The sequence below is a fragment of the Dendrobates tinctorius genome, unplaced genomic scaffold (assembly GCF_039654945.1).
Source record: "Dendrobates tinctorius isolate UK_male_01 unplaced genomic scaffold, ASM3965494v1 ptg000004l, whole genome shotgun sequence".
Lineage (NCBI taxonomy): Eukaryota > Metazoa > Chordata > Amphibia > Anura > Dendrobatidae > Dendrobates > Dendrobates tinctorius.
Window position 1 is genome coordinate 14435117 of NW_027361672.1, and position 25978 is coordinate 14461094.

Sequence of the window (25978 nt, forward strand, 5' to 3'; positions counted from 1 at the left end):
TCTATATATTGTGTTATTGTGTATAGTGTACAGGTAATATAGTGATCGCCAGTCACATTATACACAAGAGCTCTATATATACTGTATAGTGTTAGTGTATACATAACACACTCACAAGTGACTTCTGTAGTTGAAGACATTCACTTTTCGTCTTCATTCAGCGCAGACCGACATCACTTCTTCCAGACAGGACTTGTCTATGAAGACAATAACATAGTTATCTATAGCTGATCATTTCTAGAGCATATTCCCCACTTTTTCCCCCAACTTCTACACTAGGCCAGATGAAGAAAAAAGTGACAGTGCTTCCCTGCACAGTAACAGGACCACCCCAAGTCATCATTTGCTCTCCCCCTCCCTCAAGTCACCACCATTGCTGTTCCCCACTCCTAGTCTCAATTTATCATTAGTTATTCTCCCCTACCCCTGTCTTAATTCAGCACTATTTGCTGTCCCCACACCCAGTATCAATAAATCACCATTTACTGTACCCCATCCCCCAGTCTCAACTCCTTATTCATTATTCCCCCAGTCCTAATTCATCACCTGGTGCTTAGCCCACCTCCTAATCTCAATCATTATTTGCTGTTCCCCACCCCAATCTCGATCACTATTTTACTGTCTCCACCACCAATCTTAATTTATCACCATTTGTTGCACCCCACCCCCTAGTCTCAATTCATCACTATTTGCTGTATCCCAGCCCCCAGTCTTACTTCATCACCATTTGCCGGCTGTACAGCACCAGGCAGGAAAGCTCCTAGCACAGAGATGTGCACCGACATAAGCAATGCACCAGCTCACAGTACATTATACTCTGGGGCCTGGTGTGCTGAAGCACAAGAGGGGGGCCTGGACTGGACCCTCCCCTTTTATTTTTGCTCACTGGGCCCCATACAGCAGTACGGGCAGTAATGCCCTCATGGGATCCCTGACTGTTTTATCATGGTCAGCAAGCTTGATCCATAACTCAGATCAAAATCAAATATCTGTCTCCGTATTTTTTTTGCAGACTTACTGGTTCACATGTGAACATCTTCATAGACTATAATGGGTATGAATATTGTGAAAAACAAAAAATAGAAATTGCACATGAAAAACTGATGTCTGAATGAGTCTTCATATGACAGAGAAATGCTGACCAAATGTGCACTGACAGCAGACAAAAGATGAAAACCAGGGGAGGAGTCCTGAGGAGAGAATTTTCATATTACCAGTGCAATCTGGGATAAATGAGTCTCCACGAGCTCAAAGAACACTGGATTTTGGCAGCTGCAGCTGAAAGGAGGACATCGGTAACCCAGGGGAGGAGTCCCGAGGAGAGAATTTGAATATTCCCAGTGCCTCGCTACACTCATCAGGAGAGCTTTAAAGTACAACAATGTGGTAAGGGAAGCAAAAGGCCAGAAAAAGCCATACACCTGACAAATACTATTGAGAACTTTGCTATTAGAATTGGAAAGGAAGAACAAAGACAAAATCTAAATAACAAAAATATTGGAGGAAGAGAAACCAATCAAACTAAAGTGTTTCTATACAAATGCACAAAACATGGGCAACAAACAAGGAAAATTGGAACTACTAACACAGGAAAAGAAATATGATGTCATTGGAATCACTGAAATTTGGTGGGACAATACACATGATTGGAATACAAGGCTAGAAGGAAACAACTTATTTGCAAGAAACAGACTTTATAAACGAGGAGGTGTCACATTGTACGTTATTAAAGCGTATATCTGCACAGAGATTGAAGCTTCAGAGACTGTGAGTTCTGTGGACACTGTTTGGGAAAGAATACAAGGAGAGAACAACGGAAAGGACACCATTGTAGGAATTTACTACAGGCCGCCTGTGCAAGCTGAAGATATGGATGAACTCTTTATGCATCAAATGGCCAAGTTCTCCAAGAAATATGACATAGTGGTGATAGGAGATTTCAACTATCCATACATTTGTTGGGAACTTCTCTCAAGAAAAACTAACAGGTCAAGCAAATTCTTATCCTCTTTTGCTGACAATTTTATCTTCCAAAAGGTAGGAGAGAAAACAATGAGATCTGCAATCTGATATAATCCTTATAAACAGGGAGGAAATGGTTGAGGAGGTATTGAGTGGCTGGGACCCTAGGAGGTATTGGCCATGCTATTTTAGAATTTTGGACAACTAGAGGAGGAAGACCTGTGAAAACTCAGACTTCAAGGTTAGATTTCAGAAAGGCAGGTTTTAAAGGGATTCAGAAAGATAATCAGAGGTATTACATGGCTGGATATCCTTAAGGACAAAAATGTCCAGGAAGGATGGGCAATCTTGAAAACTGAGATTCTCAAAGCACAGTCATTAACAATTCCAAAAAGAAGGAAGAATACGAAGCATTTAAGGAAACCAAGATGGATAAACACAGAACTTAAACACATGCTAAAAAGGAAGAAAGAAATGCTTATCACATGGAAAGAGGGAGGCATATCTAAAAGAATATAATGCTGTCTGCAGAACCTGCAGGGCACGAATTAGATTATCTTAAGCTGACAATGAACTAAGGCTTTCAAGAGATGTCAAAAGCAATAAAAAAGTATTTTGGGGATATGTCAAAGGTGAAAGAAAAGTCAAAGATGCTATAGGAATTTTACAGCTGGAAAATGATGAAATGGTAAGAAAGGATGTGGAGAAGGCCGAACTTTTAAATTCCTATTTTACATCTGTTTTCTCTCAGAAAGGAAATGTAACATCAACTGATCTTCACTGTCCTATTAAAGGAATAGAAGAATCCAGGATATCTAAAAACAGAACTACAGTGAGGAAACAGCTAACATAAATGAATTCAAGTCTCCAGGTCCAGATGAATTGAGAGGAGACTTAATAGCCATCTACAAATATCTCAAGGGCTGTCACATTGTAGAAGAATCATCTTTTATCTCATTTGCACAAGGAAAGACTAGCAGCAAAGGGATGAAACTGAATGGAGACAGATAAGATATTAGAAAAAACTTTTTGACAGTGAGGGTGATCAATGAGTGGAACAGGCTGCCACCAGAAGTGGTGAGTTTTCCTTCCATGGAAGTCTTCAAACAGAGGCTGGACAGACATCTGTCTGAGATGACTTAGTGAATCCTGCTTTGAGCACGGGGTTCGACAAGATGACCCAGGAGGTCCCTTCCAACTCTACCATTCTATGATTCTATGAAATCAGATAGACTTCGAAAATGTTTTAGTTCCTACATGTTATGAATGAGTCACCGGAGGAGGAAAAAACAAAAACACAAGCTAAGTCCAGAAAACCGGAGAGGTTGGTAGCTAGCGGATTGCAGACCCCTGATCCTATTCATCACAACTAACAGTAGCCATGGGGGGTTCCTACGGTGCCCTAGACCCCTCATCACAGCCGGAGAGCTAAATAAGCCTAAAGAAAGAAAGGGGAAATCTAAACTGTCCCAGAGCAGACCCCAAAGCAATAGACAGCCCCCAACATGTATTGTCGGTGAAAAACAGATGAAAACACAAACACAGACAGAAAGACAGGCTGAGCAAATGATGGGGCCCAACTAACTAGATAGGAAAGGACAGAAAAGATGCTGGCTGCAATCACGCAAAAAACCCTGCCAAAAATAATGTCCAACACGTCTGATAGAAAAGGCCCTGAAGTCACTAGACTTCAAAATCACTATATCAGCACTCAGGTATATTCTGAAGACAGAGCAAAGAGATCAACTGATCAGAGACAAAAATGGAGTTCAGCCCGTCCCAACCAGGGCAGGCTGAACACAAACACTAAGTAAACAGACAAAATCTCATGGAAAAATAGCAGAGCAAAAACTTAGCTTTTAGTAGACAGGAACTAACTGGATGCCAGAGCTTAGAGCAGAAAGGATCACCAGCAACCCAGCAGGGCGTCGGCTGCCTTATATCCACTCAGAAATTCCAGATGTCCAATCACACTCCACCTGTTCAGATGACAGGTTCTTCCCATCCAGATCAATTTCACTACCTCCTTTCACCAGCAGAGGGAGTTCATCAGACATCAGAGGTGAAGAAGAAAATGAACTCATAACACCTACATATGCAATAGTAATTCAAGAAAAGGCTTAGTAGGGTTATACTAATGGTGAGTAATTTTTTTTTATTTTTCTATTGTCAATTAAGGTGCAATCTGCCACTATACAATGATGAAGGCACATAGCTTAAATGCACGTAGGGGCTGTGGCACGGGGGGCATGAGGTAATTATATACAGGTCATTTAACTCTTCCCTTTACTCCTATCTTTCACAATTTTCTTGGTGTTATGTTATGTGTAGCTATAATGACCTTCATGGAGACAGTCTACCCTGGATAATATACTTGATACAGATGGAGTATATACAGTCAACATATTGCCTCTGAACTGTGGTTCCACCAATGGTAGTTTTCACCATCTTATCATGCCTTATTAATGTATTGTGATTTCTATTTGTTTTTTAAAGATGTTTATTTAATAAAGTATATTTTTTTTTTTACATACTTTGGTTCTTTTATGTGCAATCTGTTCTTTATACGCAATATGACATGATACCCGCAACCCATTCCAGAAAGATCTGTTCTCCAAATGGAGCTCCTTCCCTTCTGAGCGGCTTTGTTCTGTGGTCCAAATGTAGTTTCTGTCCACATATGTTGTATTATCATACTCAAGAAAAGTTGCATAACAAGCTACGTGGTCCATTTGCTTTCATTTTAATGGAAAAAAAATATTTTTTTTCTTTTCACAGCCCTATGCTATAAAATTCTGTGAATGACTTGTGATTTTAAAATGACTACTACACCAGTAGATGAATTTCTCAAGGGAAGTAGTTTCCAAAATGGGGTCACTTAAGGGGGTTTCTGCTGTTTTGTCATATCAGAGGTTTTCTTAATGTGACATGGCATCTGTAATGTATTACAGCAAAACTTGTTCTCCAAAAGTCAAATAGCACTCCTTCCATTCCGAGAGCTACTGTGCCCCAAAAGAGTAGTTTCCAACCACACATGGGGTATCCATGTACTCGGGAGAAATTGCACAACAAATTGTGTGGTCCATTTTTTCTTTTTAATCTTGTGAGAATTAAAAATTTAAGACCAAAACAATATTTTTGCATTAAAAAAAAAACAACTTTTCATTGTTTTGTCCTTCTAGTTTGCATTCATTCCTGTAAAGCACTTAAATGGTTAACACTTTTTGAATTCAATTGTATTCAGGGGTGCAATTTTTAAATTGGGATCTTGTTTATGGGTTTTCTGGCATATAAGCCCCTGAAAGTCACTTCATGTTATTAGGGACCACTTCACTTGTAGATTTTGTAATTTTATTGAAAAAATAAGAATTGCTGTTTTTAACGCTTTTAACACCCCAACACACTCCAAAAATAATGCTGATGCAAAGTTGACTTGTCGTAACTGTCATTAACTATATAGTTCATTAACTATGTTGCGTGGTAAGAGCCCATCTGTTATAAGGGCATAAAAGTTCAAAGTTAAAGAATTGCTATTTTTTCTAAAATTTGTCAATTTTTAATATTTTCAGAAATCATATTGACCTAAACTTACCACTAACATAAAGCACAATTTGTCACAAAAAAAAAAAATCATAGAATCACAGATTGTGGAAGCAATCCAGTTATTACCATAAAAAGTGACACTGCTGAGATTTGAAAAATTCGGCCTGCTCAGGAAAGTGAACATTGGCTTAGCTGTGAAGGGGTTAAATGATCTTTCTAAAGTATTTTCCTACAACAAAATACTAGTTAGCACTACACTGAAATATTTATGAGAAGTAGATGTTTGATCAGCTTTTGATACTTTTAGAAATACTTGCAAGAAAACTTTCACTGCTGGAGTGGTGACACTAATGTAAGCTCCCTGATGCTTTTAATATATTTACTAGGCACCGTCTTTAGCTCTTCCTGGCCCCGCTCCATTCTCGATCTGCCATCTTGTGACTACAACTTCTGACTGACTGGAAGTCGGAGATAACAGTCACAAACACTCAATGTAAGTCTACGAGTACCTCGTTCTGACTCTTATAGACAGCAAATATATTGTGAGCAACAAGTCTGCATGATGTAGTCTGCTCTGCATCAAGCAAGTGCATCATATAAGTGTATTGCACTGAATTAGACCAGAATTGAACCAGAAGGGAACTGAAGATAACTGTATACACAGTAAGGGTGTGTGCACATGCTGCGGAATGCTCTGCGGATTTGTCCACGCGGATTTAGTAAAATCCGCAGATAAATCAGATCAGAAGTCCTGCGGTTTATCTGTGGATTACCCTGCAGAAAGAATTGACATGTCATTTTTTTCTTCGGATTGAAAACCGCAGCAAAACCGCGCGGAAAAATCTGCACCGTCTGCAATGCGGTTTTTGTTTTCCATAGGTTATAATGCTACTGTACACCGCAGGGTACCGCAGGGCCAAAACTGCTGCGGATCCGCAGCAGAATCCGCAGCATGTGCACACACTCTAACAGTAAAGAATGTTTGTTTTCACTCTCACCCCTCCAATCCTTAATTTTCTACAAACCTCCCAAATTCCGACAAAGAGTAACAACCTGGTCATCTCTCCCTCTATCTTCCCCATCCATCTCACCTCCTCCTCAGATCTGTTCCTCAACATACAATCCTGTCTCCAAACAAGTCAACCACCTCATGCCCTCTCTTGCTCCCACCTACTAACACTTTCTCTGCTCCTCCTCACTTCTGGAAATATTTTTGAACTGTCTTCACACCACTCCTTTTTCTCCCTCCTCGACCGCTTACAATCTGGCTTCTGACCGCACCATTCCACTGAAACTTCCCTGACTAAAGTCCCCAATGACCTACTAACTGCCAAATCCAAGCAACACTACTCTGTCCTCCTCCTCCTGGACCTGTCATCTGTCTTCGACAGTGGACCATTCCCTTTTAGTACAGATTCTCTCATCTCTTGAAATCACAGATTTGGCCCTATCTTGGATCTCCTCATACCTAACAAACTGGACATTCAGGTTCTCCCACTCACACACCACTTCCTCATCTCACCCCGTCAGTGTCCCCCAAGGTTCATTTCTAAGACCAAGGTTCTTCTACATCTATCCCTTCGACCTGGGACAGCTCATTAGAGTCCCATGGCTTTCATTATCACCTCTATGCTGATGACAGACAGATCTACTTTTCTGGACCCGATATCTCCCTACTCACCAGAATCTCAATGTCTGTCGGTTATTTCATCTTTCTTCTCTGCTAGATTTCTAAAAGTTAACATGGATAAAACAGAATTCATCATCTTTCCATCATCTCCCTCATCCCCCCCAACAGACTTATCCATCATAGTCAATGGCTGCGCACTCTCCCCAGTCCCACAAGCTCGGTGCCTCGGAGTAATCCTTGACTCCAATTTCTCCTTCAAACCACATATTCAAGCCCTTTCCATTTCTTGCCAACTCCAAGTCAAAATTATCTCCTGGATCTGCACTTTCCTGAACCAAGAATCTGCAAAAACACTAGTGGATGCCCTGATTGTCTTCCACCTTGACAAATGCAACCTCCTGCTTTGTGTCCTCCCTTCTAACCCCTCCAATCTATCCAAATCTCAGCTGCCAGACTAACCCAGCTGTCACCTCGTTATTCCCCAGCCTCCCCTCTCTGTCAATCCCTAGACTGGCTCCCAATTGCCCAGAGACTCCAGTTCAAAACCCCAGCCTTGGCATGCAAAGCCATCCACAACTTGTCTCCTCCATACATCTTTGATCTAGTCTCCCCGTACTTACCTGCATGCAACCTGATCCTCACAAGATCTCTTTCTCTTCTCCACTCTTATCTCCTCTTCCCACAATCGCATACAAGATTTTTCCTGTGCATCCCCCTACTCTGGAACTCTCCACCCCTACACATCAGACTCTCGCTTAGCGTGGAAACCTTAAAAAGGAACCTAAAGTCCTACCTCTTCCAACAAGCCAACAACCTGCGGTAACCCTCGTTCCACCAAACTGCTGCATGACCAGCTCAACCCTCACCCATCCCTTGTAGTTAGGACACTGATGACGAGGTCTCACATTTTCCTCCTGTACCAGGCAACGACTCATTTTGTTAAAGATTATTGTATTTGCTTTTGTTATGTATGCCCCTTTTCACATGTAAAGCACCAAGGAATAAATGGCGCTATAATAATAACTATAGACAGACATGGAGTAGTGACTTCCGGCTTGTCCAACAAACACTGGAGCAATCCAGCAGGTACCAGCCTGCAGAAGACTGACCAGAGCAGTGTCGATAACAGATGAAGATGGCGGCTGGAGAGTATAATACTAGGGGCAGGGAACTTACATTAGTGACATCATTCCAGCAATAAAATAATAAAAAAACTGTTGTGCTTTAATAACATTGGATTTTCAATAGCTATGATTTAAAGACTTTTGAAAAGTTTATACTCTACCTAGAAATATGTTCATGGTAAATGCTATAAGAAAGTAATCATAGTAGATTATATGACTAACAGTAGAAAACTTTCAGGTGGCTTTAAAAGTTTTAGATTCTGGGACTGTAATTCAAATTCCTCCACACCATTAATTTGCTAAGTTTTTATCTTCAATTGCATTCTGAATTGAATGAATGTTACTGTTTTATCTAACACTTTTCAGCTAATCCTTAAAATGTCTTGTGTCGACATCATTAATGAGATTGATTGTGGTATGTGCTAATGGAGACACCAGGGGAGGTAGAGTTCTATTAAGCAGTTCTGACACAAAAGAAAGTCAAATCTTTTAATAATAAAAAGCAATATCGTTCCGATTCATTACTAAAGGCGATATTCAGAAAGTTCCCCCCTGCTCATGGTGGGCTAGTTCCAGTAAAATACAGTTTTCAGCATTTAAATTTATGAAAATCAATTAATGGGCTAGAATAGAACATTTGGATGTTGGAAGGAAAGTAGACTTCTGTAAAATTTTACAGGTGGCTCATGAAAATTGCCATTTCCCTGTGTATAAAAGCGGCGTTTTCCTAGAGTGACCATTGAAATCATTGCACCATTTAGGATAGTGGCTATACGCACTGTGATGTGTCCGTAAAGTAAGGAACGAAGTTACCTTGAAATTGCCATGTCCATATAACAATGTTTAAATAATATTCTCTTCCAGAGCTTAGAGTCAGTTGGTGATGGAGCGGTTGGTACAATTAGTCGGTATTAGAGCAATATTCCTTTCAAACAGGTCAGTCTTTTGCTTAGAGTCGTCTTAAATATTGGTCTTGTATATTAAGGGAGTAGAGAGACTGGCCTCGTGTCATAGTCTCCAAAATGAAGCTTTTTTGATTGATTCAAACAAATCTTATAGAAGCATTAGATATGCTCAACTTTGGAAAAAAAAGAAACAAACACTCTTATTGATGTTCTTGATATTTATGTACAAGAGTTGGTGACCAGATGGTGACTTTCCCAAGGCGCTTGTGCTGACATCATTGAGGCGAACAGTTCATTGGCTATGAACTCCATTTGTTTTCCCATCACGGTGAGGCACTGAGCTGTGCAAGCACACGCATTGTCTCTGCTGCCTGGCATGCCGAATGCTCACATGAGGGCAGTGTTCATCATGCCAAGTAGATGTAGCAGAGCTAGGCTCGTCTATGGACAAATGAATTATTATATTCTTGTCGGAGAGGTGAGGAATATAGCTGTTTTTTTTTGTTGTTTTTTTTTTTTTTTTTTTTTACAGGGGACATGGGCATAGGAGTATTATCTTAATTTTGGGCATAGGTGAGGAATATGGTTGTTTATTTAATTTTTTAACGGGGGACATGAGCTACAGTGGATTGGGCATTAAGGTGAGTATAAGTTTTTTTAAATTAAAAATAAATTGTCAGTGTCTATTTCAAATAAAGGACTTTATTCAGGGTATTTTTTATTTATAATATGACTATGGGTTTAGTAATAGGGGCGTCTTATAGACACATCTCCATTACTAACCCCTGGCTTAACGCCAGCTGCCAATACAAAGCTAACATCAACCCCAATACCCATTACCCCACTTGCCAAAGCACCAGGGTAGTGCAAGGCTATGTGCCAGAATTGTTGCATCTTATGGATGCGCCTTTTCTGAGATGACTGGGAGCTGATGTTTTTAGTCTGAGAAGGGGCCATATCCATGGCCCCTTCCTTGGCTATTAATATCAGTCGGCAGCTGTCTGCCTAGCCTTTTCTTATTATAGGGGGAAACTACCTCATTTTCTGGGGGGGGGGGGTCTCCCATTTTAATAACCAGTTAAGGATTAGTATACAGCTGTGAGCTGATATTACTAGTCTGGGAAGCTCCATGTTTATTATCACCTTCCTTGGCTATAAACATCTGCACCCAGATGTCCTCTTTCCCTCTGCTGGTTAATAAAATTTCATGGGATCCCATGACATTTTTTTTCAGAAATGTATTTATTAATTAAATACATGTACAGTAGGCTACATGCACTGTACTAATTAAATAGGTCACTGACATACTGTATATATATATATATATATATATATATATATATATATTCCATCTATTCTAACGTGTCAGGCTGTGATTTTACTGTACGCGGCAGATGAAATATCAATATAGAGAGGGCATGACATGGAGGTGTAGTTTAAAAATTTGGGGCCTAACATAAGAATAGGTTTGCAAACCTGGTAAGGAGCTTGGAAGTACTGCTGAAGAGTATAAAATGTGGAACATGCATTTTTCTCCACACAGAATAAAACAGCAGGATCTCCAAAGGGACTAGAATTTTCAGCCATATGACCTTCTGGGTATAAAACCTGGGTCTAAGCAGCTACCTAAATAAAGTTAATGAATAGCAGAAGGTCCATGTTCAAAAACTATCCATAGGCAGCCTGAGGAATTATGATAACTAAAGATTATGTTGGGCATTTTAAGGCGTTATAATGGAAGGCCTTTGTAGTTTTGGAAAAAGAAAGGTTCCAGATCACCTTAACTGCTTAACTCTTATGGAGCACGGAACAGGCGATGCTGCTAGAGACGATAGCAATCATGGTAAATAGTGAAAAGAATCCAGCTCAACAAAGAAAATCTTCAACTTTATTGGTGCATTACTAGAACATCTTCACATGCATCTAAACGAAGATTTTATCAGCTGATCTGGATCTTTTTCACCATTTACCCTTGCAGTTTCTCATTATGGTCCACAAAACTGGTCTACGGAAAATTGCTGTATATCTACAAGGATAACATTTAGTGGAAGTAATACACAGTCTATATTTGATTATTACCAAGGAAAGATCAAAAGTTACCCAAGAAAATTAACATGAGATTGGTACTGTTACAGGTGCTTAAAAGTCAGGTCAGAGGTAGGGTTCAGCTGTTACCAATACAGAAAATTTTTTTGGCTGAGCCTGGTTTTATATAAAGTAATACTATACTACCTAAATTCTGCTAACCCTCTCTCTGTACGTGCATTCACTCATCTGTATGCAAGACAAGATTTAATAGATGCATCAAAAATAAAAGTATTACTCAGGTTAAGGTAACCCACTACTGTCATATCCTTAACACAACAAGTTATGTGATGAAAAGATTTTAGGATGAAGTCTGAATGAAATTTTTTTTAATACACACAAGTCTGGTTTTAGTCTTCTAAGGAGATTATATATTATACAATAACTTTGGATAGAATGTAAGATTATCTAAAGTCTCTCAAAGGCTTACCTACCAAAAAAATAAATTGTTATATTGTATATTAATGGACAATGGAGGTTTTTTTTAGGCTTTGGGTTTTTGCTAACTTGCATAGTTACTTAACTCTAAGGTTTAACAAAAATAGCCATTTACTGAAAGCCTATAGGACCAATTCATCAAGCCTAGCATAGTGCATGCTCATGGTACACCAGTCTTGCTGGACTAGAAGGCATCTAATTCATTAAGAAACACGACACTCAGAAGAGGCATCAAATTAAGTGTAGTGCGCCTCTTATTTCTCTTTTTTTTGCTTATCCCTTCTTCTTAATTATAATTAAGAAGAAGGGATGCACTGTACTCCTCTATATGGGTGCAAAAGTAGAGTTCCACCCCGGGGCAACCAAGAATGAAGAACTTTTCATTCCTTTTCATTGAAGTAATAATTTTATTTAAAAAAAAAAATCCACTAAAATTCATATAACGTTTGAACTTTATATAATTGGACCATCATCAGAAATGGACTGCAAACCAAGGACAGAAAATAAGAAATAATAATGAGACAGTGCAAGGTAGATCTGAATTATTGCTGGTGTATGGCGCCTTTTGGGTTCATCAGAACTAGAAATAGGGCACACAGAAAAGCAAGTATTGCTCAGTTTCTGACCAACAGCAGAAGATCCGGGTGTTATGTATTGAGTATTTAAGGTCAATATTTCTAAGCCAAAAGCAGAACAAAGCATGAACAGAAAAAACTTATGTAAACATCTGCGCCTCTTTTATATTTTGAACCTGCTCATTATTTCTTAATAATGTGGATGTAAAATACTTACCAGAATACTTCTCTGTGAAAGTGGCCTTAGCAGAAGCTAAAATGTTTACCCACCATTTAACCCAAGAAATACTGTGTTGAAAGAGTGACAGTGGCCTACAGTGCCTAAAAGGAATAAGTGGATCTTCTGCGCTGCTGATAGAAATTTAGAAGAAAATTCCAGGAAAAATGATAGGTGGTGATGCGGTTTATTATCTACGCGTTTAAAAGTCATCTGAGTTCTTTATCAGGACAAAACCACAAACCATAAGAGTTCTAGCTTAAAATGACCCAGATATACAATATAAATTTGATACTATTATTGCATTGCTACCTATGGCATATGTTTTTAGCTTTAGATGAACATTAAAGTCACAAAGTTAAAAAATCTAGCATTTTATTTATTAACTTTAGCAACTAATTCATGCAAACAATTCCAATTCCTAAACATGCATTATGTAGCTTTCATGTGGTTGTCATTGCCTAGGAGACTTGGGAATGGCAACTAAGTATTTAAATCAATGCTAGAAATGTTAAAAATCAAATTATATATATATATATATATATATATATATATATATATACACTCACTGGCCACTTTATTAGGTACACCTGTCCAACTGTGTGTTAAGACTTAATTTCTAATCTGCCAATCACATGGCGGCAACTCAGTGCATTTAGGCATGTAGACATGGTCAAGACAATCTCCTGCAGTTCAAACCGAGCATCAGTATGGGGAAGAAAGGTGATTTGAGTGCCTTTGAACGTGGCATGATTGTTGGTGCCAGAAGGGCTGGTCTGAGTATTTCAGAAACTGCTGATCTACTGGGATTTTCACGCACAACCATCTCTAGGGTTTATAGAGAATGGTCCGAAAAAGAAAAAAAAATCCAGTGAGCGGCAGTTCTGTGGCCGGAAATGCCTTGTTGATGCCAGAGGTCAGAGGAGAATGGGCAGACTGGTTCGAGCTGATAGAAAGGCAACAGTGACTCAAATTGCCACCCGTTACAACCAAGGTAGGCAGAAGAGCATCTCTGAACGCACAGTGCGTCGAACTTTGAGGCAGATGGGCTACAGCAGCAGAAGACCACACCGGGTACCACTCCTCTCAGCTAAGAACAGGAAACTGAGGCTACAATTTGCACAAGCTCATCGAAATTGGACAGTAGAAGATTGGAAAAACGTTGCCTGGTCTGATGAGTCTCGATTTCTGCTGCGACATTCGGATGGTAGGGTCAGAATTTGGCGTAAACAACATGAAAGCATGGATCCATCCTGCCTTGTATCAACGGTTCAGGCTGGTGGTGGTGGTGTCATGGTGTGGGGAATTTTTTCTTGGCACTCTTTGGGCCCCTTGGTACCAATTGAGCATCGTTGCAACGCCACAGCCTACCTGAGTATTGTTGCTGACCATGTCCATCCCTTTATGACCACAATGTACCCAACATCTGATGGCTACTTTCAGCAGGATAATGCGCCATGTCATAAAGCTCGAATCATCTCAGATTGGTTTCTTGAACATGACAATGAGTTCACTGTACTCAAATGGCCTCCTCAGTCACCAGATCTCAATCCAATAGAGCATCTTTGGGATGTGGTGGAACGGGAGATTCGCATCAGGGATGTGCAGCCGACAAATCTGCGCCAACTGTGTGATGCCATCATGTCAATATGGTCCAACATCTCTGAGGAATGCTTCCAGCACCTTGTTGAATCTCTGCCACGAAGAATTGAGGCAGTTCTGAAGGCAAAAGGGGGTCCAACCCGTTACTAGCATGGTGTACCTAATAAAGTGGCCAGTGAGTGTATATATATATATATATATATTGGTACAGTAAAGGGGGTGTTTTACTGGATGGGAGATACGTTTCTCCCAGCAGGTTAATGTTTGGCCGGGTTTTTCCCTAAAGACAGGACCTGCGATGATGTCATGGTTACGTGATCAGCCCATGTGATGTCTACCTCACTTGTAGGAGGGGTTATGGGCTATGTAATGGAGGTGGGTGTTTGGCACATGGTGAGTGTGTCTGGAAGTTACAGGAACTTGGCTGGACTTAGCCTGAACTTGTTTACAGGATCCCCGTGCTGCAGGACTATAGCAGCAAGACTCTCAACAACCCTGGGAATGGCACCTGGCAGATGCCGCAGACCTGGCAGCCACTTAGTTAAGCCAGTCCAGTGCAAGGGGTGAGTTTGGGACCAGTGGTTCTCCAAGCTGGAGTATATTTATGTTTTTCCTTACTTTCTGTTAATCTGCTGTTTGCAACGTGACATTAAACCACTGAAATTGGACTTTAAGCTTGTGTGTTGCCTCGTTACTGCAGCCCTGCCATTACCTACCAGAGCGAATCCCTACAATAATATATATATATATATATATATATATATATATATATATATATATATATATATATACACCCACCCCTTATAGTGAAGCAAAAAAAAAAATAAAATCCTATGCGGAGGCCATTAGTTGTAGCTCTTGTGCACCTGGTCTGTCCATGTAATAGATGACTAGTCATTCTTCCCAATGGTTTTATTTTGGGTAAATGAATAGGAAAATGCATCTTTCCCCATAAAATATAGTGTGCAAAGCTGATCACTTGAATATAGGTTGGGTGCTTTCTTGAAGAAAACAAATTACCTACATAGAAGTAGGATATTTCACTAAATCTTGAATTTTCCTTAACCCTGTATTCTTGGTGGACTACTTAACTCCAGTAGCTGTTCTCTTTGTATATGATGATAACAGATAGTTAGCTATCGATCACAGGACTAGAAGGCGCCATTAGGTCACTTTCATACTTGCAAATATTGGGCAGTATGTTTTATATCAGTACTTGTAAGTCAAATCCAAGAGTACAAGTTGCATAATGAAAAGATTTGCACATCTTTTGTGTTTTGGACCATTTCCTGATTTTGACTTACAAATATTGATGCAAAATAATGAACAAAATGCTGCCATGTGTATGTAGCCTTAGAGGAGCAGAATGTATCTCTGTTTAGATACTGCATAATTTAGCTCCAACTAGTCAATTGTACAGTATTTCCAAAGTAACAATAGATGTCAAGCTATACACGTAGTATCACTTGTGAAAAGAAAACTTATAGGAATGATTGTTAAAGAAATCACTGATAAATGTTTATATCAATGCACCATTCCAAAGGTTTATTAAAAGGGAAAGAGTCAGCAGGTTTTTAGCACTCAAACTAAGGTAGCCTAGGAAAAGTGTCTGTAATATTGATTATTCCCACACCATTGTTTTATAAGTCCATGTTTTCAATTCTAGAAATCCATTGACAATTTTTTATGTAAATGAACTGCAAGTGCAGTGGGCTTGGTCTTGCACTTACAGCTCTCTGACTTCTCTCCCTCTTCCCCATCAGCTTCCGGCCTCCTGTCAGTGACTAACAGGCAGGGGCATAATAATTGCAGTCGCAAAGGGTGCCATTGCTATCGGGTCCATTCGGAATGCCAATTTCACTTGGATGTGTGTCCTCAGACACACATTCAGGTGAGATGTATTGTGGTGCATAAACCCGCCGGCTTTCTGTAATACGTGACGCGAGCCAATCAGAGGCCGGCAGCTAATGTCGGCTTGCCAGTGACGTGCGACACATGACAGTTACATCATCAGCTGCTGGCTTCTGCGCCAGATACAGAAGATTCTGCTGTGCGGCGTGGGAGCAAAAGGCGGGCAAGAATAATCAATTCTTTTTAAAGTGTGCTGGAGAAGAAGGCAAAGGGCCCAGGATGGGTGACATTACACCAGAATGGGGGGCATTATGTCAGGATGGTGGAAAATGTTATAGTATTGGGCCCAGGATTGAGCATATTTATTACTGGAAGGAGCCAAGATAAGAAAGATTACTACAAGAAGGAGGCAGGACAGGGGACATTATTACATAGAGAGTGAACATGTATGTCTTTATAGGACCTAGAATGCTAGAAGTGCCTATACATCTAACCAATATGCAGGTGGGGGACAAGGTCCAAATTTTGCACTGGGACCCATCGGACTCTAGTTACTACTGATAGGTCACTCTTCTCTGTGACGTGATCCCCTGCCTGTCATCTCATGCAAGTGGCACGATACTTGTGGGGAGCACATGCGCAGCAAAGTCCTGATAGCTTGATTTTGATAACTGGCTTTTGATCTACACATGCATAAGACCCAGGAATTACAGCGCTTGCGCGATAAGTCAGACAAAGAGCAAAGCAAGATATATATCTTTGTACCATGTTAGCCAGTAGATAGAAAAATATTTAGAATTGAGAGTCCTCAGTGGTTGTTACCTTTTAATGGATAACTGAAAAGATGGTAACAAATTGCAAGCTTTCGAGACTACTCAGGTCTCTTAATCAGGCATAAAATAATGCAAAATCTGAAGAATCACATATTTATACGCAACACAGCAGAGAAATAATGCAATAGATAAGACAAGTGACGTGCAGCAGAACTACCATTATGGGAGAGTGATAAACAGTTGTGGCCATAAATATTGGAACAGTTAATGCATAAAGAGCGTGAATGTTTTATTGTCCTCCGATTGGGGTCTGGTTCTGTGTTCTGATACCCCCACAAGGTCTGAGGAGCAAATTCCTTAATGGATGTAAATTAAATTAAATCCATGAGACCCATTCACTCCTGCACCGAAAGTGTCAAAGAACGTCATGAGTTTATACTTCCAGACTCTTCTGTCTCTGAGACATGAAGTTACCTTTTAATACAAGTAATGTCATGTCCATGGTGCTGTGATCTGGGATACAAAAATGTTTTGCCACAGCTAGATCCCTTCTTTTTTCTCTTATTGTGTAGCGGTGAGTATTCATCCCTGTTCTAAGCTTTTGCCCTGTCTCCCCTACATACAGACCTCCAGTTGGCCTTTTGGTACATCTAATTAAGTACACCACATTAGATGTGATGCAGCTGAAAGTACCTGGGATTTTGTAGTCCTGATGTGAATTGGGGATCTTTATCTTGTCCGTGGTCCTTATAAAGTCACAGAGAAGAGTGAACTGTCAGTCATTGATGGGCAATCAGTGGATAGCAGGGAAAGAGGCAGGAGATCATAAAAATTTTCAGATGGATTCCCAAAAAACGGACACATGGACTTTTAAAACAAAGGTGTAGAAATAAACAAAATTAGAAGGACTTCATATATTGATGTTTGCTGACAGGTCCCCTTTATGACCATGTCTGTAAGAGAAAATACCGTCTTTCCTGATAAAATTCGGGATCTGTACTGAACACCTACTGCTCAGGCACAGACCCTGAACACAGACTTCTCCAGGAATTCCAAATTACTGTTTGGGTTTAGCACCGCGAACATTGGTCATTTCTTGTGCTGTCATTTGCATGACAGCATAAGAAACACTGACGATTCTGATCGGCGGTAAGATTATTACCATCGATCAGAGCCCTGCGGCTCCCACGCTGTCAGCTTACCTACAGTCACAGAGGCGTTGTCTGATGGGAGTAGAACTCCCATCTACACCTGCTGTTGCTGATAACGGTGAGAGCAGGCAGCGGCTGATTGGAGTATTCAGCCAACACCTGTGCTATAAATAAGTAATTTTAAAAAATCGTGTGGGTTCCCCTGTATTTTTAATAACCATCCAGGTAAAACCGACAGCTGCGGTCTGCATCCCTCAGCTTAAGCATGGCTGGTTATCAAGAATAGAGGGGTCCCCACTTTTTTTTTTTTAAATTATTTGAATAAATGGTTTTTTTGTTTGTTTTTTAAATGGAATGGGGTTCCCCTTCATTTTTTACATTTTTAGGCTGGGGGGTGGTGGAGGGGGCAATATTTGTGCCTCTTTATCAGCCTGAGAATACCAGCCCCCAGCTCTCTGCTTTAGCTTGGCTGGTTGTCAAAAATGTGGGGGACACATGCAGATTTTAAAAATCATTCATTTGAAAAATTTTAAAAACGCGTCGGGGGGCCCACTTTTAATGATGACCAGCCATGCTAAAACTGACAGCTGAGGGTTGCAGCCCACAGATGTCAGTTTTGCCTGGATAGTTATCAAAAATACAGGGGCACTCACGCCATTTTTTTTTTTTATCTATAGCGCAGGCTCTGACTGATGAATACTGCCATCAGTCAGAAGATGCTCTCACTGTTATTAGTGGCCGCAGGTGTAGGCTGATGAGGTATAGTAGTCCCATCAGCAGACGCCTGTGACCAGATGTAAAATTTTTACCTCTAGTCACAGCTGCAGGAGCTGATCTTACCGTTGATCAGAGACAGTGTTTGCTGTGCTGTCATGCAGATAACAGCGTGGCAAGCAATGGATGTCCTGGCCCCCCGTTAATGTGAATTGGGTTCAGGTAATGTTCTGGAACCCAAACTTTTTTTTTTTTTTTAACTGCGCGGACGAACCTGCCAGACTCGAACATCCACAGGTTCGCCGATCAGTAATGGGGACACCTACAGGACAACTTATGGCATCACATTCTAAAGCCATAGGCATTAACATGGCCTAGTTTCAATCTCCATTATAGTTCATCCTAAAGTTGTTCAATGGGATTGAGGTCAGGGCTCAGGGTAGCCAATCAAGGTCTTCCACCCCCAACTATCCCAACCATGCTTTTATGGACCTTGTTTTGTGCAGTGTGGCACAGTCATGCTGAAAATCTGTACTGTATGCAGCAATAATGAGGTACATGATTAAACATCCTAGATGAGCTGTAAATGCAACGAGGAACTCTAGAAAAGATAAAAACAGGTGCTCCACACAAAAAAAAGGATAGGACAAACATGTAAGGGAATTGAAAGTTTGATACAAGTCAGAGGTGATCATCAACAAAACATTCTCTCTATAACTAATGGAAGACTGAAAGAACAACTTGACAGAAGAGGATACTCTTCTTGACATCCCTACATTTCAGCATAATCTTTCTTCGACTTCTATTTTATCTTTGCTAGAATCTGGATGAAAACTGTAAAGCAGAGGGTGATATAAGCAAATTCATACTGCTCTACCCACACAAATAGGGGGCGACTTGGCAGCTCAGTTAAGCTGTGTGGACAAAAGCCCGAGTGTAGCAGACTAGTGGAGCCACTTCTTGAGCCATACACTTTTGTCTTACAATTTTATGACTATGTGCAGCACGAACCTGCTAATACATTCCCTTTAAAAGTCCATATTGGACATTCCTCTTCATTAAATAGCATTCGTAACATTAAAGGAACACAAAATGTCCCCCTGCTGGTGTGTCCCAGCTGTAATCTGGGAGAAAATATACTTTCTGCAGCACCATCATATGCAAAATTAATTATAACACAGTGTTCATGTAAATCAGTTGGTTGTCTGTGTACCGCAGGACAGGGTAAGTCCTCCAGAGTAAGAGATGCTCTTTGTAACTGCGCTCTACTCTGGCCAAAAAATGAGCCTACTAAAAAGTAGATCCCTTATATAAACTCAGAGGTTAGACTTATAAAATGCATGTCTAATATCACACAGCAAATTATTCAAATAGGATCTTACAGACATGGATCGGGGATATACGAATTTACCATCCTCAACAGATTGTGAAATCTGGTGACAGATTGTTGGTTGAACTCTTCAATTTTTGGGATATCAGCACCTCATCTACTGTGCATGGGGGTACCCAAAGATCTTAAACACCTGTTGGATGAACATCTGACTGACAACTAATGCTCCAAACCCCCACACTGAGTATTAATATAGTTCTAATACAGGGAGAAAAAATAGTGTTCATCCAACAATTGATATGTCTATGACCTAGGAACCAGCCTGGAGCTATCCACACACCACACCCTATCTGGCATGCCTCCTTCACTGGTGAGCTGATGGGTTTTTTTTTTGCCTCTTCCTTATATTATTTTGCTAGATTTTTAATAAGGTGAGGGAAGTAAGCTATTTACCAGACACCTTAGATGGTAACCCGTTTCCTGCTGGAACAAAAGATTCAGTTTGCAATCCCACATGCCCGAAGATGGCAGGTTCAGGGTGACAAGTTTCATGACTTCTACCAAAGCAAAACATGTTGTAACAACATTAAGGCTATGTTCCCATGAAGAGCTTTTGATGTTGCAGAATTTCTGCACCATTTCCACCCCCATTAAGTAAAATAGGTACTTGCATTATTTTTAACAATATCCAGTGCAAAAAAACTCACCAAAAACTCATTGTGGCCATAGCCAAATTTTAATTTAAGATCTTAAAGAGAACCTGTCACCAGGTAAAAAGCCTCCAGTTTTCTCCCCTAACTTTATTTTTGCTGCTCCCCTGAGTATTTTTTTTAATCCTCCATACATTTCCAGAGATATGGTCCTGTTTATTTATTGCTCATTATGGCCTTTAAAAGTAGGTGTGGCTCACAGAATTATGTTAGCCACACCCCCTTGGTAAACACCATAAATATTTAGCACTAAATAGAAAGGCTCATATTTTTGTAACTGTATGGCGAATAAAAAAAACAAGCAAACAGATTAGTCAGAGGAGCAGCAGGAATGAAATAAAAGCAAAGGCTTTCCTCTATAAAAGGGTTATTCCCATCTCAGCCATTTGTCGCTGAAGTTGGAATAACGATGCAGAAACAGACAAATGCGGCTCTGCTACACCATTTCTATAACTCCCATGGAAATGAATGGAGGCTATATAAGTAGCAGAGCACAGCTGCACTCAGCTGTTTCCAGAGCGCCATGTCCTGATGCTAATGACTGTACACTTATTACTGGCTTCGGCTATAAGTGGCTGCGATAACAAGAACATTTTAACCCGGTCTCTTCAGTTGTAAAGATTTCCCTTCATGCGGTTGCCCATACACATAAGATATTTATCTGCAGATCATTGGCAAATCCAGCGTTAGGAACCCAAAGGTATTAAATTAATGTTAATGGAACTCTAAGGTTTTTTTTTGCCAAACATTCAATTTTTATGGTGGATTCCAAACTCTGCCTTGATGGAGGAATCATGGAAGACAAGGATTGAGCATGTTGAATTTCAATGTCTGATTGTTTTGTTCCTTTGCAAGATCATTTTGCCTTGCATGGGCTTACTCCACTTTCCCCATAAAATCAGATGACTCTCAGCCAACGGGGATGTATAGATGTATAGGTGTATGAGACGGTTGGGAGAGACAGCTCTTGGTGGAAAAAACAAAGAGCTTTCTAAGGTGTATGGTCATCTTTTTGCTAAAAAAAAATTTCCCACGTTATAAGCAATTTTTTGCCTTGTAATATATAGCAAGAGATATTGATCATTTGCCTTCCACTTTGACAATAGGATATTAAATGCTACAATTCCACTTATTTGCACTACGGACTGGGAAAAGTTGGAATTCTGAGCGACAAGTGTTCAGGATAATGGAACAGATTTCCAGTCCTTGGACACAGTCTCTTACTACAGAGCTAATAATTAGGACATGAACTGGTCATACAGTAATTATGAAGCTCGGTGTGTAGCAATACATTTATTTTTACCACATTTAGAACTTTCGTATAATTCTCCTCTTCATTGTGCAGTGCACTTCGCAGTTATTAATGTGGGTGTAATGTATTTGCAGGTTTCTCTGCCACCTTTAGCAATTCTCTCCTGTGCGCCCGGGTGAAGCATCTGAAGAGGGCGAGGAATATCACCAAAACCTGAGGCAGTGGTTGATATATACCGAACCATGGCGGTGTCCCATCAGCAAACTTTTTCTGTTCCTATATCATACCCTTCTTTAGTAGACGGTCAGACAAATACCCTACAGTATAAGTGGCATTCGTCCTTTTAATGCTGCCCATCACAGCTGGCGCAGATTTTATGGCTACCATTCTCTATTATACTTAATCGATATTGCCATCTACCATATATTGCATTATCAATTGAGGTATATGTAATTAGTTCATTACCAAACCAAAGGCTGGAAAAGCTAATCATTATATCCGTACAGGGAGCATAATTCATGCAATTGCGAATGTGAATTAATTAAAAAAAAAGGAAGCAATATCTGAAGTCTACGCCACAAATACATTACAGTCAGCCTTCCTCCTGCGGAAATCCTCTCCTCTTGGGTCATCAACGTGACATTACTAAAAGCTACTTTGAACTATAACTTTTGATTAAAAACTTAATAGCTGCGGCCTCATATAATTCTAATAATCTACATGTATGATCATTATCACCCTGATGCACCAGCAATCACGGACCCTCAGAATCTGCACATTAGGGAGTCGGAGAGCATCTACTGTATACATGGCAGCAGGTTATCAGGGTGGTGGAGGCAGAAAGGACCAGCCATGCAGCGGCGATCACCTTCTCGGATAATCCCTGGCCATTATAGATGTAGTAGATCTCCACTGGCCCGGCAGCCTGCTGAGTAGCCATTCTAATGACTGAGGGGATGAAGCAGAGCTCAAGGTGCCATTCAACACATGTGCTAGTGAGAAGATGATGCAGTAGGTTTCCTTCCCTGCAGTCCAATGGCGACATTGTAAAGTTGTTCTTGTGACAAAGAACAGAACTTATCCTGTCGCCGCGGCATTATATGTCCCAATCAGCCATAGATTTCCTCATCAGATACAGATATCTGGAAAAATGTCATTTAAAGTGAAAGAGAGTGTGTGTGCGTGTGTTTCATATATCCGTATATTTCATATATCCGTATAATAAAAAAAATAGACATATGCAGCACAAGTCCAATATAGCAATTGACTTAATTCCAATAGTTATAGCTCACCAACCCGTGCAAGAACAAAAAAAATTAGGTAGTAAGGGATTGTAATAATATATAGATGGAGGAGTGGGCACGATATGCATATATACATATGTATAAACTTATATACCTATACACACATTATATACATACATATCTATATATTTATATATTCATACATACACACGTCTGAGTCCATGATCCAGTGAGCTGACTCCTACAAGTGCACACAGACACAGGGGCTGCTACTCACCACAGGCAGCTGAGGGAAGCTCCGTCCTCCACTACGACTTGCTCACCGTCCGCTCCTGTCCCGCACCCTGATCCCTCTGCAGCTGGCTGCACTGAGCCAAGTGCGGAGCTCCACACCCTCCAGCCCCGTACATGTCCTCACAGTGTGGGGAGGATTCCCGCCCACAGCACCGCCCATGAGAGGGACGCCTGGAGCTGAAGGCTTGTGGCTGTCCTATACCAGGGAGACGCTCTCGCTTCTGTAAGCAGTGGCTGACACAATGGTGACGGCTGGAAGCTCGGCTGCTCTCTCTCCTCATGGTGTACTGTCGGCTGCCCCTCACCATGGGCATTATTGGGGCCCCTGTCTGTAGGGACCATGCAGTTATACTGTAGTAACCGCCTGACTTACTTGGTGGCTTCATAGAAAAGGCCAGCTATAAGAACTGTGGTATCGCTCTCCTCCTCTGATATCACAGGAAAAAGCCTAAAAATTAGGCAGAACCCCTCAGAACAGCACCAAGAGGATGGCCGGGACTTGGTGGACTGGCCCCTATGTTGGTGTGTGTACAGCGACTGACCGGCGGCACTAAAAACCTACATAAAAAGGCTGTGTGCCCACAATCAGCTTTTGGTAGCCCAATTTACAGAACAGGTGCAGAAATTCTAGCCTCAAAAACTCACCGCAGCCTATCAGTCGGTTTAGCCGACCCCATATGCTTTTGCTCAGACCGATCGATCATGATCATTTTGTGCACGCAGAAAATTATTCTCGGCAGCACAGGTGGTGTCTAAACAGGACCACACTTTTATTCTCCATGAGTATTTTTTTAATGCTACTTCTTTTCTCTGAGCAAAAAACGCCACGTATTACAGTTCCTGCAAAATGAATGAGATTCATAGAAACCTCATGCCTAGCATGCTTTTATTTTAATGTAGTTTAACCCCTTAGTGACTGTTCTGCCTTCTTCCATGTATGACGCTGTGTGGATTCCAGCATACGGCTTAACCTTTCACCCTCTCCCAGAAACAACGCTGTATGGGTGCTTAAGTCTATTATTTATTGGGATGATATGGACAACGATGGGAGATGATAACAGATGGATAATTCAGCAGATTGTTGTACAAAATGTGGATGATTCAGAAAAAAACTACAAAAGATAGATAATACAGCATGTCAGTACAGGTAAACAGTATACAATACACGAATACTGGCAGGTAATAGCAATGCAGGGTATTATCACAACAGCAGCAATGATACAGGATGCTGTAATCATGCGTTATATAAGAGCTGGGCAATATAACATACACAGCAGCAAAGGAGAAAGAAATATCTAACACAACTTGTGGCTGCCAGCTTTACACTCACTGAACAGAGGATGCATAACTAGAGAATGCTTATAACAAACATGCAGATAACATCACAGGAGCTGAGCATGCATTGCAAACATCATGGGGGGCTGCATTATGGCTTCTAACACAGATGCATAACCCATAATTGCATTATCCTTACCGGAATCTGCTTGTTATAGCAATGGTTTTGCAAAGAGCTGAGCTGAACACATGAGGGCTGCTCAGGAGACAGCTGGAGAATGGTTACATGTTGACCAAGGCTAGAAGAAGGGGCAGTTCTGAACAATTAACCATTCGGGGAGCAGAAAATTCCAAACACAGGAACAAAAGAGAAGGGCAACTTATGACACCTACTGACGATAGCTGGAACAGCACTTAAAAATATCTAGCTGCTCAAAAAGGGCAGAACAGTGACAGAGCCAATTTTCAGTTTAATGACCAGGCCAATTTTTACAATTCTGACCACAGTCACTTTATGAGGTTATAAATCTGGAACGCTTTAACGGATCCCGCTGATTCTGAGGTTGTTTTTCGTGACATTTTACTTCATGTTAGAGATAAAATTTCTTCAAAATGACTTGCGTTTATTTATGAAAAAACGGAAATGTGGCTAAAATTTTTAAAATTCTGCAATTTTCAAACTTTTAATTTTTATGCCCTTAAATCATAGAGATATGTGTGGTGCCCCTGAGGGTCCAATCGCCACAGAGGTACCGCACCTCATCCAGAGGTGTGGTATCCCACTCTCAGGTAAGGAGGGAGGACACACCAGTTCAGTCAGGGCATCTGGGTGTACCCTTAGGGAGGATGGCCTCATCCCAGGCTGGCTAGGAAATGGTGTTGGGGAGTGAGTGGGGAAGGTAGGAAAAAGTGGAGGAGCTTAAAGGAGTGATGGTTGGTGGGAGGAGTTAGTGCTGAGGTAAGAAGATTGTTCTAGAAAAAGTCAGTCAGTCAGAGGGGAGTGAGAGAAGGAGTGAGGGCTGACAATGTCTGAGGAGACTTGGAGAGAAAGTGAGGAGACAAAGAAGGACTGCAGTAGGAAGAGCTGGAGAGAGAGTTGTGAGGGGAGCCTGAAGCAAGCTCCCGGGAGGACAGAAGGGGTCCTTGGGGCACGGGAAGTGCGGAAGCCACCCGTGGGGCCTGTATCCAAAAGGGGAGGGACCAGGTCACAGTGGGGAAACCAGCTCCTAAGACAAGTGGAGGACTGCAAGGATCAGCTAGCAAGCCGGAGGCTGAGGTAATTGTACATACCTCAGCCACAACC

General features: G+C 40.9%; 1 protein-coding gene across 11 annotated transcripts in view; it reads right to left on the minus strand.

Annotated features, from left to right (window-relative positions):
* The window catches only part of KCNG2 (potassium voltage-gated channel modifier subfamily G member 2), a 393620-nt gene extending 369513 nt beyond the window's left edge, over positions 1 to 24107 (minus strand). For 9 of the 11 annotated variants that reach the window (XR_012230512.1, XR_012230513.1, XR_012230511.1 and 6 more), the window contains exon 1: positions 23384 to 24107. The gene's annotated coding sequence lies outside the window, so the exon portion shown is untranslated. The remainder of the gene's footprint in view (positions 1 to 23383) is intronic. The other 2 variants (XR_012230503.1, XR_012230507.1) reach the window with 2 other exon arrangements.
* Positions 24108 to 25978: the final 1871 nt, after the last annotated feature.